This window comes from Bombina bombina, chromosome 3 (genome assembly GCF_027579735.1).
Source record: "Bombina bombina isolate aBomBom1 chromosome 3, aBomBom1.pri, whole genome shotgun sequence".
Classification (NCBI taxonomy): domain Eukaryota; kingdom Metazoa; phylum Chordata; class Amphibia; order Anura; family Bombinatoridae; genus Bombina; species Bombina bombina.
The window spans coordinates 421,770,100-421,785,233 of record NC_069501.1 but is presented as its reverse complement, the minus strand read 5'-3'; positions in this window follow the sequence as shown (position 1 = coordinate 421,785,233).

The following is a 15,134-nucleotide window of genomic DNA, read 5'->3' as shown; positions in this document are numbered from 1 at the left end:
TATGCCCATTCTTAACCATAATAAGTCAATTCTCCAGTTTCCCCAAAGTCCAATTCCAGCCAGATTCAGTAATCAAGTTGAGGTCAAAATGCATTGCCTGCAGATAGGCAAAAAAAAATCTTTGTTGGGTAAATTAAATTATTTTTTTGAGGACATCAAATGTTTTGACACATTGCCTATCCCAGTCTAAAAATTGCAGGCTCGCTTGAAATTTAGATTTCCTCAATAATGTTAGATAATCAAATGTGTTACAATCTAGTTTTATTAGGTTACATATCTTTTGCCAAGCCTGGATCAGATTGTAAATAGATTTAATTTTTTTCATATTTTGAGATAATATTTTAAGGTTACAGTGAATTAATGCTACTGGAGGAAATGGATATAATATGTTCTTTTCTAATTCATTATCTGGGAAATAGTCTCTATTGAAGATCCAGTCGGCTACAATACGCGCAAGGAAGATCCAATTATATAAACGCAAATCGGGGAGGGCCAGACCTCCATATTTCCTAGGTAAAGAGAGTTTTCCCAATCTTTAATGGATATGTGCATTCCACTTCAGACAAATAAAAAAATTGTCTGACTTTATGCCAATTTGGCCAGTTATCCAGTACATGAACAGTCGAACACATTATTTGATGAAACAGAATACACTACTATAAAGAATAATATGCACAAATACTGATCTAAAAATCCAGTATAAAACCTTTTAAAAACTTACTTAGAAGCTCCCAGTTTAGCACTGTTGATGAGGTTAGGCTAGAACACCCAGTGAAAGGGGCTGGGTAAACATAAAAAAATTGCAGACACTCCCCGTCACCCCCTTCCCTGCATATAAAAATACAGATAACATAAACAGGAGCCTGCAGGAGTCTGTAAACACGTGTATACATCTAGCACTGTGGGGCTTGGTTAGGAGTGTGAAAATCAGCACAATGTTCTTAAAAAATTAAGCGAAACTATACATTTTTATAAAAACACTACCAGGTGGGCTATATAAATGGATCATCTACAAAACATTTATGCGAATCAAGTGTAAAATGTTCCTTTAAACAAATTGATTAATTTATATGTTCATGCCATTTGGCACCAACAAAGGTGCAGGAAGGGACAAGAAGAGAGGGAAGGAACCATATTGTTTGGCTAATTAGCTCCTTTGTTAGTTATGAGAGACAGGGGGTGTGACCATTTATGTGCCAATTGAACCCCTGACCAATCCTGCCACAGTATTATTAACAATTGATGTTAGGGACAGCGAGTCACTCACCAAATGTTGGATTTAGTTATACATTCTTTGTTTATTCCAGCTTTCACATAGCATTCAGAGGTGGGAGACTAAAGGGAGCTATTGCAACGTGCAGTTGTGTGAATTCTGGGCCTAGTCATTGATTCTAATTCAGTCAGCCTGTTGTATGTTATGTTAGCATTGATAGATATGTTCTCTTAATTGTTCAAATTCTATAATGTAAGATTTTGGTATATGTTATATATATATTTGCTGTTCTCTTTTTTAAAATTTGCACGTTTACAGGCGCACCTTAAATAACCAGCTATTACAAGTGGCTGGTTTATGCTACCGTGAGCTCGCGTTTAGGGTTGCCACCCGTCCCTTAAAATACAGAACACTTATAAGTTACACATGCTGCAGGTTGTGCAGGGAGGAATATAAATAGTGCTGTCCAGAAACACAATACATGTTCCCTCCTGCACACCCTGCAGCATGTGGAACTCATAAGTGTCCAGGAAAACATGACTGAGGTGGCAACCCTACTCACGTTAGTTTGCACTAGAATTCATTAACCAGAGATCAGATCTTTAACGCTTATGTTTATTGACAAACCAGAGGTTTCCTTTATTGTTAAAAAACTCTCTTTATAAATATCTGGGTTATTGGCTAAGGACAACATAGGAGTGGAGTTAGTAAATAGCTCTTGAAATGCAGTTATCATTTTATCGGTTAGTAGATACTTAGCTCTGGAAAGTTAGTTATCATTTTATCCCATATACAGTACATAGGGCTAGATTACAAGTGGAGCGCTAAATGATTGCGCTCCCGCAAACAAGCAAATTTGTCCGTTTGCGGGAGCGCAATAATTAACTATCCATTTCAAGTGGCTGGTTATTGCTAACGTGACCTCGCGGTAGCAATTGGCAATTATAAAATTAACCAGAGATCAGATCTCTGGTTAATTTTATAAATCTGCCCAAAATACTGTATATTGTAGTCTATTAAAAAATAAAGATAACAACTTTATTTTTTAATCAATTTACTGCACTAGGCAGTATTTTGGGGTTAAAGTTGGTGAGAGTTGGAAAAAAAAAACAGGCATTGAAAAGTGCCTTAACATTGCGGTCAAGGGGAATTGTGTGTTCCCTGTAAATATACTGTATATGTATATGCGTATATACATATATATAGTTATGGCTTAATACAGTTATCTATCTATCTATCTACACTTCTAATAAAAATGTTGGCTAAAGTAAAGTCTATAGCATCTATTTATCAAAGCGTCAACTTTTTTGCATTCAACGGCACCAATACGGTCACCTAAGATTGCCTAACATCGCTGCCGCGGACCTGAATATGTTCTCCAAAGTTACCAAAAAAGCTGTCAAAAAGCTGCACACCAAGTACGGTGCGATGAGCAGCGGACTGTTGTTAACTAACAGTCATCGATCTCGCTGCTCTCCGGCTTTTTTACAGCTTTCTTGGTACCCTGTCACTAAACACCCACACTATACTATACTGTTTATCCCCTATACCGCTGCTCCCGGAGCCCCCCGCAACTCTAATAAATGTATTAACCCCTAAACCACCGCTCCCAGACCCCGCCACAACTAAATAAAGTGTTTAACCCCTAAACCGCCGCTCCCGGACCCCGCCACAACTAAATACAATTATTAACCCCTAAACTGCCACTCCCGGAGTCCACCGCCACCTACATTATACTTATTATCCCCTAATCTGCCCCCCCCTACACCGCAGCCACCTACATTATATTTATTAACCCCTAATCTGCCCCCCCCTACACCGCCACCACCTACATTATATTTATTAACCCCTAATCTGCCCCCTACACCGTCGCCACCTACATTATATTTATTAACCCCTAATCTGCCCCCTAACACCGCTGCCACCTACATTATATTTATTAACCCCTAATCTGCCCCCCCTACACCGCCGCCACCTACATTATATTTATTAACCCCTAATCTGCCCACCCCTACACCGCTGCCACCTACATTATATTTATTAACCCTAATCTGCCCCCCCTACACCGCCGCCACCTACCTACATTTATTAGCCCCTAATCAGCCACCCCCAACGTCGCTGCCACTATATTAAATTTATTAACCCCTAAACCTAAGTCTAACCCTAACCCTAACACCCCCTAACTTAAATATACTTTAAATATATCTAAATAAATATTACTATCATTAACTAAATAATTCATATTTAAAACTAAATACTTACCTATAAAATAAACCCTAAGATAGCTACAATATAACTAATAGTTACATTGTAGCTAGCTTAGGGTTTATTTTTATTTTACGGGCAACTTTGTATTTTTTTTTAACTAGGTACAATAATTATTAAATAGTTATTAACTATTTAATAACTACCTAGCTAAAATAAATACAAAAGTACCTGTAAAATAAAACCTAACCTAAGTTACAATTACACATAACACTACACTATAATTAAATTAATCCCCTAAACTAAATACAATTAAATACAATTAAAAAAAATTATCTAAAGTACAAAAAAAACCACTAAATTACAGAAAATAATAAAATAATTACAAGATTTTTAAACTAATTACACCTAATCTAATCCCCATAACAAAATAAAAAAGGCCCCCCCAAAATAAAAAAAGCCCTACCCTACACTAAATTACAAATAGCCCTTAAAAGGGCCTTTTGTTGGGCATTGCCCCAAAGTAATCAGCTCTTTTACCTGTAAAAAATATTTTTTTACCACCCTCCCCAACATTAAAACCACCACCCACACAACCAACCCTACTCTAAAACCCACCCAATCTCCCCTTAAAAAAAACTAACACTAACCCCCTGAAGATCACCTTACCTTGAGAAGTCTTCATCCAACCGGGACAAAGTCCTCCACGAAGCCGGCAGAAGTGGTCCTCCAGACGGGTAGAAGTGATTCTCCAGACCCGCAGAAGTCTTCATCCAGGCGGCATCTTCTATCTTCATCCATTCGGCGCGGAGCGGCTCCATCTTCAAGACATCCGACGCAGAGCATCCTCTTCTTTCGACGTCTTCTTGATGAATGAATGTTCCTTTAAATGACATCATCCAATTTGGTGTCCCTCGATTTCCGATTGGCTGATAGAATTCTATCAACCAATAGGAATTAAGGTAGGAAAAGTCCTATTGGCTGATGCAATCAGCCAATAGGATTGAGCTTGCATTCTATTGGCTGTTCCAGTCAGCCAATAGAATGTGAGCTCAATCCTATTGGCTGATTGGATCAACCAATAGGATTGAACTTCAATCCTATTGGCTGATTGCATCTTCCAAAAGTAGTCAGACTGTGCCGTACTTGCGTTTGGAACATCTGTAGTGACGTAAGCATTGATCTGTATCGGACTGAGACCGGCGGATCGTATGTTACGTCACCAAATTGTACTTTTGCCGGTTTGTAGGGTTTGATAACTAAGGTGAATCAGGCTCGCCACAAATACGCTGCAGAATTCCAGCATAATTGCGGTTGACGGCTTGATAAATACATGCCTATCTATCTATCTAGCTAGCCTATCTATAGATACACACCATGCTCATACATTTCTAAAAATAATTGTGGGTCTTAAGTTAAGAATGATCAGTTAAATATTGAAGCAGTTTTCATCGTTGCCTACCACAGTCTAATAAAAAAATGATTTACTTTAAACAGCCAATTAGAAGTAAAACAGCTATATGTGGTTAATTTAGTTAATTTAATCTAAGCAGACAAGATTCCCTAATGTAACAGGAAAGAAAATATGCATAGACATGCTTTATTCACAACAGAAAAATAAATATCTGTAGATTGATAATTCCCAAATCCATAGAAACTTTATTAGTGATATTTTAAATATGGTATAGAAGGTAGATGCTTACTGCCCCTTTAAAAAGAAAATGTACATTTTAATAGAAGAGAAACCAACAGATGCAAATATACTAATGTAATCATATATTCAAGCGGAAGGTTTCCTTTTAAAAGATCTCAGACATTTTATTTTTTAATTTGGAAAGTTTTTCCTTATATTTATGCCAATGCACATTTTTTTTTAGCTTCCACTCTCTTGATTTGAAAGTGTCTGAAGGTAGCTCTTGACTGTTCTCTGAGATCCCAGCAAAGCTCCGGTCTCAAACCCTCTCAGGGATTCCTGCTGGCTTTGATTTGTGACTTGGCCCTTCTTTTTTTTTTTTTTTTATACATATTGCAATGTTTGCACATGTTGTATCTTCTCAGTCTGATAAAGAATGAATAAACCTAACTACTTCCTTATATCATCTCTTCCTCTGGGACGTAGGTGACAACCGCTCATAATCACGGATCTTGTTAAGCATGTGAAAGTTTCACTCACAATAAGAAATTTTGATAATAATCTTCACAGGGCTTGTGGGAAATTAAGTACACATTTATTTTTCAGTTTGCTTACTAGGAAAATATGTTTGCTTGGGTGATGAGTTGTTTAAATAATAGCCTGACACTTCCAAGATATAAATAGCGTGTCGACTTTCAACTAGATGTCAAAGATTAAGGACCAGCCATGTTTACTTAGAAATAACCTACTAAAGTAAGATTGAAGATGATATTTGGACACTTGACAGATTATGTGAGATCTTCAAAATTTATTGTTACATGAATCCTTCTATTAAATGTGGGTCTAAATAGAAATGACTCATTTCTTTATCTGATATATAAATATGTTAATAAAAATAATAAAAAAACAAGATAGTGTTTATGTTTAGGGTAGGTTTACCAGGGTAAGTACCACTAAAATATCAAGCAGACAATAGAAACAAATAGATAAACAATTTAAAATCTAAAAAATGTTTCAAAATTGTTGAGCTGAAAAAAGGGAGCAGACAAATCTTTTGCAACTTACTTGAGTTGAAAGCAAATACAAATGCATGTGCGCAATTGCGATTTACGCTAGAATGGTTACAGCAACCTCCAAGTTCTGGTTAACTATTTGCAAAACTAAAGGTGTCACAAAGCACATTAAAAATGCATGACAAAGTACAGTTGTATTTACAGACATATATACACATGTAAATACATAAATAGTTATCTATTCATAAATAGACATATATAGAGAGCCATTAGAGCAATTTGCAGTTAAAGGGACATGAAACCCAAAATTTTCTTTCATGATTTAGAAAGAGCATACAATTTTAAACAACTTTCTCATTTACTTCTATTATCTAATTTGCTTCATTTTCTTTATATTATTTGCTGAAAAGCATATCTAGATATGCTCAGTAGATGCTGATTGGTAGCTGCACATAGATGTCTCGTGTGATTGGCTCACCCATGTGCATTGCAATTTCTTAAACAAAGTATATCTAAAGAATGTTACAAATTAGATAATAGAAGTAAATTGGAATGTTATTTAAAATTGTATTCTCTACCTGATTCATGAAAGAAAATTTTGGGGTTTAGTGTCCCTTTAAGTATATGAAAACATGAAAAAACATATTTATGCAATATTCATATTTTATAAAATGTTATACTGTGTATTTACTGAAAATATTTCATATTCTAATGTTCTGCACATAGCAGAATATGTTCTAAGTATTTACAATATATATTCCTATATATATATATATCTGTATATATATATATATATATATATATATATACACCTATATATAATCATGTATATCTATAGGTCTAGATATGTATTGCACCAAATTACCATCAGATATATGTAGAAATGTGTACTTATAAATAAATAGAACATATTTTTCATATTTTTATGTCGGGTTATTGGACTTAAGAATATGTTTTCGGGTTAGCGCGAGAGTGGGGTATTTTTTTTTCCATTTTTTCCCCTTTTTTTCCCCAATTGCCTTCTATGGGGGAATAGGTTTTCACATGCATTGGGTTAAAGCGCAAGCGATAACATTTTACTTTCAACTCATAATATGAGCGGAACCCGACGTGTGCAAAATGTTTACTACTGGCGCAGTTAATGCTCGAGGGGAGAATAGATAACACTTCACTTGTAATCTAGCCACTATAAACACTGCACTTATTCATACACACACATACACACACACATATATATATTTATTTTTTCATGTGTTTACGCATATATCAAGCGTTAGCACTTTACATCAGGTCTCCAAAGGCGGAAATTTTTTAAGCAGAACTTTTTGTTTTTCCGCTCAAGCGCTACAATTAAAGGGACAGGAAACCCAATTTTTTTCTTTAATGATTCAGAAAGAGGATGCAATTTTAAACAAAATTCCTATTTACTTCTGCTATCTAATTTGCTTTATTCTCTTGATATCCTTTATCAAAAAGCAGATCTAAATATGCTCAGTGGCTGCTGATTAGTGGCTGTACATAGGTGCATTGTGTGATTGGCTCACCAATGTGCATTGCTATTTCTTCAGCAAAGGATACCTAAAAAATGAAGCAAATTAGATAATATAAGTAAATTGGAATGTTGTTTAAAAATGTATTCTCTATCTGAATCGTGAAAGAAAATGTTGGGTTCCATGTCCTTTTTATTTACCACTTGTAATATCAGCCTTAAAGCACTTAAAATATTGTTAGACATGTTAAAGGGACACTCAAAGAAAGAAAAGTAGAAGCGCTAAAGAAAAAGTGAACCCTGCTATACTCGTGTGTTCCCCTCAAAGAGAACAATAGGAGCAAATGTTGTGAATGTGGAGTCAAGCAATAAAAGCACGGGTTAAATAATTTGTAAATAATATATGAACTTATAGTGGTATTTATAATTGTAATTATATGGCGTGTATAATAAAGGCTTTTAGAAGAAAATAGTGACTTTAAGTATTAGGAATCTGGATAGTAAAAATATATATATATATGTATAGTCCCTAAAGAACACAATATACACCAGCTTAAGCAAAATACGACAATTTAATAAAAAACATAAAATACATGTAAAAAGGGACGTCTCCCTTTTAATAAAGATACGAGTATAGGTAAAATACTAGCACTTATAAATTTGTGTTCACTGCGCTAATAAAAACGAGCTAAAATTTTTTAACAAATAAAGCCAAGGCCTGTGGCTTAAACAACAGAACGAATGTACCTTAGGAGTATCTGTGGAAAATTCCAATGAGGTCCTCACAAATGAGGAGAAAAAACCATATGCTGTGTAGACTTAGAGGACCGACCTAACCGATTGTGTGCAGTTTGGCATTACTGGTCCGTTGGTAGGAGGAGGCTTTTGAAAGAAACTCACTTGACCCCTCTGACGTCACAGATGCGGTCTTGGCATCTGGAGCAATCTTTAGTATTTGCAAAAGATCCTTAATGTTATTTTGTGATTCTATTAGGATACAATGTTGCAAGTTTGTGGAAATTGTAGCCTTGGTTCTTTAGTTCTTATCCCCTATTCCATAGCAAGACAGGAAGTCCTGGGGGAAATAAGAAACAATCTTGACGGTCACTGATTGTGACTAGAAGATCTTCATTTACTTAGTAATAAACAGTGCTGAGTGTTACTCACAATGGTTGTAGACTTAGACAAAATGCAAGGTGACAACAGTGTCAAGGTCAAGGCGTTTTGCCCTTAGGCTTTATCAAGACGCGTTGACCTTGACACTGTTGTCACCTTGTATTTTGTCTTATTGTATTACCAATAAGAATTGACTGTGCTTAAAAGAAATAAGAAAGAAAAAAATCTGCAACAGGTATTTGCTGTTTTGTTTCTAATCAATACCTATAAGTATTTTCTAGTCGCTACTAGCGACCGTCAAGCCTACAACTAATGTGAGTAACATTCAGCACTGTTTACTATGAGTAAATGAAGTTTATCTAGTCATATTCAGTGACCGCCAAGATTGTATCTGCGACAGGTATTTGCGGCTTTGCTGCCAACCAATATCAATAAACATCCTCTAGTCGCTACTAGCGACCGCTAAGTCTACAACCATTGTGAGTAACACTCAGCACTGTTTATTACTAAGTAAATGAAGATCTTCTAGTCACAATCAGTGACCGTCAAGATTGTTTCTTATTTCCCCCAGGACTTCCTGTCTTGCTATGGAATAGGGGATAAGAACTAAAGAACCAAGGCTACAATTTCCACGAACTTGCAACATTGTATCCTAATAGGATCACAAAATAACATTAAGGATCTTTTGCAAATACTAAAGATTGCTCCGGATGCCAAGACCGCATCTGTGACGTCAGAGGGGTCACGTGAGTTTCTTTCAAAAGCCGCCTCCTACCAACGGACCGGTAATGCCAAACTGCACACAAGCGGTTAGGTCGGTCCCCTAAGACTACACAGCATTTGTTTTTTCTCCTCATTTGTGAGGACCGCATTGGAATTTTCCACAGATACTCCTAAGGTACATTCGTTCTGTTGTTTAAGCCACGGACCTTGGCTTTATTTGTTAAAATTTTTTAGCTCGTTTTTATTAGCGCAGTGAACACAAATTTATAAGCGCTAGTATTTTACCTATACTCATAGCTTTGTTATAAGGGAGACGTCCCTTTTTACATGTATTTTATGTTTTTTATTAAATTGTCGTATTTTGCTTAAGCTGGTGTATATTGTGTTCTTTAGGGACTATACATATATATATATATTTTTACTATCCAGATTCCCAATACTTAAAGTCACTATTTTCTTCTAAAAGCCTTTATTATACAAGTCATATAATTACAATAATATATACCACTATAAGTTCATATATTATTTGCAAATTATTTAACCCGTGCTTTTAGCGCTTGACTCCACATTCACAACAAAGGGACACTCAAGTCAAACATAAACTTTGATTATTCAGATAGAGCAGCAAGTTGTCCGATCGCATTCGCTACATACGGGCAATGGGCGAGCAGGATCTGCTGCCCGTATGTATCATTACACGCTCAAGTGAGCATGTAAAGCCCACCCCTTCTCTCACGTGACCAAACGCGTAAGAAAAGGGACTGTCAATCACAGAGAGCTTGCACGCTCTCTGTAATTTCTCCTTGCCGTCCATCTTGCGCAACTGTGCATGCGTGAATGGGGCAAATTTTTCTGTAATGATTCAGATAGAGCATGCAATTTTAAGCAGCTTTCTAATTTACTCTTATCAATTTTTCTTTATTTTCTTGCTATCTTTATTTAAAATGCAGGAATATAAAGCTTAGGAGCAGGCCTATTTTTGGTTCAGAACCTGGGTTACGGTTGCTTATTGGTTGGCTGATTGTAGTCACCAATAAGCAAGCACTATCCATGGTGCTGAACCTAAAATGGGCCGCTCCTAAGCTTTACATTCCTACTATTAAAATAAAGATAGCAAGAGAACCAAAAAAAATTGATAATAGGAGTAAATTTGAAAGATGCTTAAAATTGCATGCTTTATCCGAATCATGAAACAAAAAAAATTTGGATTTAGTGTCCCTTTAGTCAACTTTCTAATGTACTCCTATTATCAATTTTTCTGTGTTCTATTGCTATCTTTATTTGAAAAGCAGGAATGTAAAGCTTAGGAGCCAACCCATTTTTGGTCCAGCACTCTGGATAGTGCTTTCTTATTGGTGGCTTAATTTAGACACCAATCAGCAAACACTACCCAGGTGCTGAACCAAAACTAGGCCGGCTACTAAGCTTTAATTTCTTCTTTTTAAATACAGATAGCAAGAGAACAAGAAAAATTGATAATAGGAGTAAATTAGAAAGTTGCTTAAAATTACATGCTCTATCTGAATCATGAAAGAAAAAAATTGGGTTTAGTGTCCCTTTAAGCTTAAATGGACTAGCTAGTGCATGGCATTTTAAACAACCTTCCAATTTACTTCTGGTAACAAATTTCCATAGTTCTCTCAGTATGCTTTGTTAAAGAGTAATCCTAGGTGAGCTAGGGAGCGTGCATGTGTCTCTAGCCATCAGGTTGCAGAGTTTGCAATATTGTTTATATCAGTTATACATAGATGCAAACACTGCTGCTATAGACTGCTGATGGCAAATGCATGTCCCTTGGCTTCTACCAGCCTACCTAGCTTTACTCTTAACAAACGATACCAAGAGAACAAAGACAATTTGATAATAGAAGTAAACTGGAAAGTTGTTTAAAATGACATGCTCTGTCTGAATCACAAAAATTATATTTTGACTTTACTGTCCCTTTAAGTAAATAGTAACCAAATATATTTTCCACCTTTGTTTTGCTTCAACCTTTATCAGAGACATCACTATAAGGATTTTTATTATTATTTACAACATTCCCTTCACATCTTTTTGTTTTATTTATAAAATATATTTTGTATTTACCTCTTTAGTTCTTCTCTTTTTTGTTTTTGTTATTCTTCAAGGTTGGACCCAAACTGAACTCTCTACACATGCGGGTGCTTGTTGTTGTTTTTTTGTTTTATTTCCAAATGTTTTCTTTTTTCTTTAAGATAGATAACCTTTTAAAATATATTTCTTCGGATGGAGATGTCAAAGTTATTGACATTTCTTTGCCAATTATAATTGAAAATAGATAAACAAAACTACCTACATTAAATTCATGGTTTTATCTGCCAACAAACAAACAAATAGAAATATCACAGGGATCTTATATTCACACTAACCTGAGCAGCCTGCATACATATATACACATATAAACACATGCAAACATATACAGTGTATATATATATATATATATATATATATATATATATATATACACACACACTTTTGAACCCTTGTCAGTCAAATACCTTGAAATATACTTTGAAATATGCAATATCATTTTTGATCATTTTTGAAATTCCTATGTTCTTCACTTAGAAAAAAATGCTCTATTTATTAAAAAATAAAAAATGAATAAATATATATACTGTATTGTCATTGTATACCCCTATCATTGTAGGGATTTGGCAGCGCTATACAAATAAATGCTAACAATAATAATTATATATATATATAAAGAATAAAGTGAAGCACTCACTGGACTTTGAATATCTGTGTTAAAAATATTTATTCGTGACATTTCAGGACCTCAAACATCCCTTCTTCTGACCTTTGAGGTCCCGAAACGTCACAAATAAAAAATTTTTAACACAGATATTCGAAGTCCAGTGAGTGCTTCACTTTACTCTTTTTGTTTATACTTTTTAAGAGCACCCTGGCAGTTGCAGGATGGTAGTGAGAGTGCATATACCTTTTGAACTTTTGCTTATATATATATATATATATATATATATATATATATATATATATATATACACACCTCGAAAATGTTCTTCTATGTGAAGAATATAGGAGTATTCCTAATGCACCTTTGGGTTTATTGCAGTTGGGTTTAGCGCGCAAGCGATAAATAATAGTTTTTTTTAGTGTGCCCCATAGAAGTCTATGTGGAGAATGAGTTAGCACACCTGAGTCTTTCACTCACGTGTTAACTTTTTACTTTCAAATAATCTAAATTTATCTAAATTTGGAATTTGAGCACAGTAAGCACGCAAGTGGAAAAAAATATAGCGTGACACTTCTTATCTGACCCATACTTTGGCTTCATTGAAAGGCACATTGTACTAAAAAAAGTATTTATGCTGTTACACATATGAAAAAGCAACACTTAAATATGTTTCAAACAGTCAAAATATTTTGATATTGAAAGTAATGCAATGTATCAGTTTTGTACTTCATAGTAATTTTTACTAGATAACTAGCTGATAAGGACACCTCATAGATTTCCATTAATTGGGAGATACAAACCACTGAAATCTTGAAAAAAATCATTTTTTTTTCATGACAGGAACATCAGGGAGGCATCTGATTGGCCCCAAACTTATTCTGTAGCATAACAATGACCCCAAGAAAACGGCCAAAGTCATTGAGAACTATCTTAAGTGTAAAGAACAACAGGTCCTTGACATGATGGTATGGCCCCCACTGAGCCCTGATCTCAACATCATTGAGTCTGTCTGTGATTACATGAAGAGATAGAAGCAACTGAGGCTGCCTAAATCCACAGAAGAGCTGGGGTTAATTCTCCAAGATGTTTGGAACAACTTACCTGCCGAGTTCCTTAAAAATGTGTCCGCAAGTGTACCTAGAAGAATTAAAGCCATTTTGAAGGCAAAGTATGGTCATACCAAGGGGCCAATGTATCAAGTGCCGGGTGGACATGATTTGCTGAAGTATATGCTGTCGGCATTTAACATTGCACAAGCATTTCATGTGACATGCTTGTGCAATGCCGCCCCCTGCACATTCGCGGCTGCTAGCAGGGGGTGTCAATCATCCTGATCGACCTAAAAGGTTGTGGAGAAGTTAAGGAGCAGCGGTCTTACAACCGAGCCAGAAACTTTGGGGGTAAAAAGCAGCATCCCCTGCTTATTAAATCTACCCATAAATATTGATTTGCTTTAGATTTTTATTCTATTCACTCACTTTGCAATAGTTTTAGGCAGGTGCGAAATTTTTTTCTAAAGTAAGAATGTTTTATATATAAAACATATCCTTTCAATAGTAAACTCAAAATTTAACATTTATGACTCAGATAGAGCAGGCAATTTTAAACAACTTTCCATTTTGCTTCTACTATTTAATTTGCTTTGTACTCTTGGTATTCTTTGTTGAAAAGCATACCTAGGTTGGGTCAGGAGCAGCAATGCTCTACTGGGAGCCCCCCTCAAGTGGTCAGCTAGCTTTCAGAAGAGTATGTATAGGTGATAAAGAACTGGTTATTACTCACACAATATACACAACATATATACAGTAGAGGTGTGCAATCAGCAGTTTTGTTCACTGCCGAATGCCGAAGTTGGAGGCTGCTTTTGGTATTTGGCTCTTTTCGAAGCTGAATATCCTCTTGTGCAAGTGAAACACACAAAGATCTGGATTTGCACATGAAGATGGGCCACCACAGGGTTATAGATGGACCAAGGCCCGGGATGATGATGGAGCAACATCGGGGATGATGATGGAGTGGATTCAACTTTGGTGACTACCATTTTTGGGGTTTAGTGTTAGGATTTGGGGTGTTTTTTAAATAAGGGTTGGGTTTTTTTGGTGTTTTTTTGTGCATAAAAATAGCTAAATGCCCATCTAAGGGCAATGCCCAGCCACATGCCCTTTTCAGAGGAATTTTTAGAGGAGTTATTTTTTAGATAGCCTTTTTTGAGGGGGATACTTGTAGAATGGTGTTGGGTTATTTTCCTTTCAAAAGTGCACCTTTTAGGGCTATTGCTATAGTTTTAGTATTAGTACAGGTTTTTTGGGGGGTGTTTTTTTAGTAAGGTTTTGGAATGGGCATCATTTTTTTTTTTTTTTTTTTTTAATGGTATGTTTTTATATTTTCTGTAATGGTTATTATGTAATGGTAAGGTTAGGTTGTTTTATTTTAAGGTACAGTTAGGCTTTTTTAAGGTAAGGTTAGACTGTTTTTCTTTAAGGTAAGTTTAGGTTTAGGGGTTAATAGAATAGAGGGGACTTTGTAGTGGGCTATGTGGCGGCTTAGGGGTTAATAGCGTAGAGGGGATTTTGTAGTGGGCTATGTGGTGGTTAGGGGTTAGTAGTGTAGTGTGATACTTTGAGGTGGGCTATGTCATGGGTTAGGGGTTGTAAAAGTAGGGGGCTTATGACGATTAGCGCACAAGTATGGCTGTTCAGTATTTTGCTCTTTACGCACGTCAGGTTAGCGCTCAAGTGGAAAATATTTACCTTTAACTTATAATACGCTCACTATCCGATGTGTGCAAAGAGCAGAAGTAAAGCAAAGTTAGTGTGCGAGCAGGAGCGGTAATTTACTGCTCCACTCATAATCTAGCCCTTATTGGCTAATGTTAGCAAGTGTGATATTGAAATATCCCGCCCTTTACTAAACTAAATTTGTACTCACCTGGTCAGAAAGTCTGAAGACCTTGTGTAAAGGTTTAGGGCTAAATACAAAGTTGCACTAACTTAACACAACATATATACATTAAATTAAAGTGC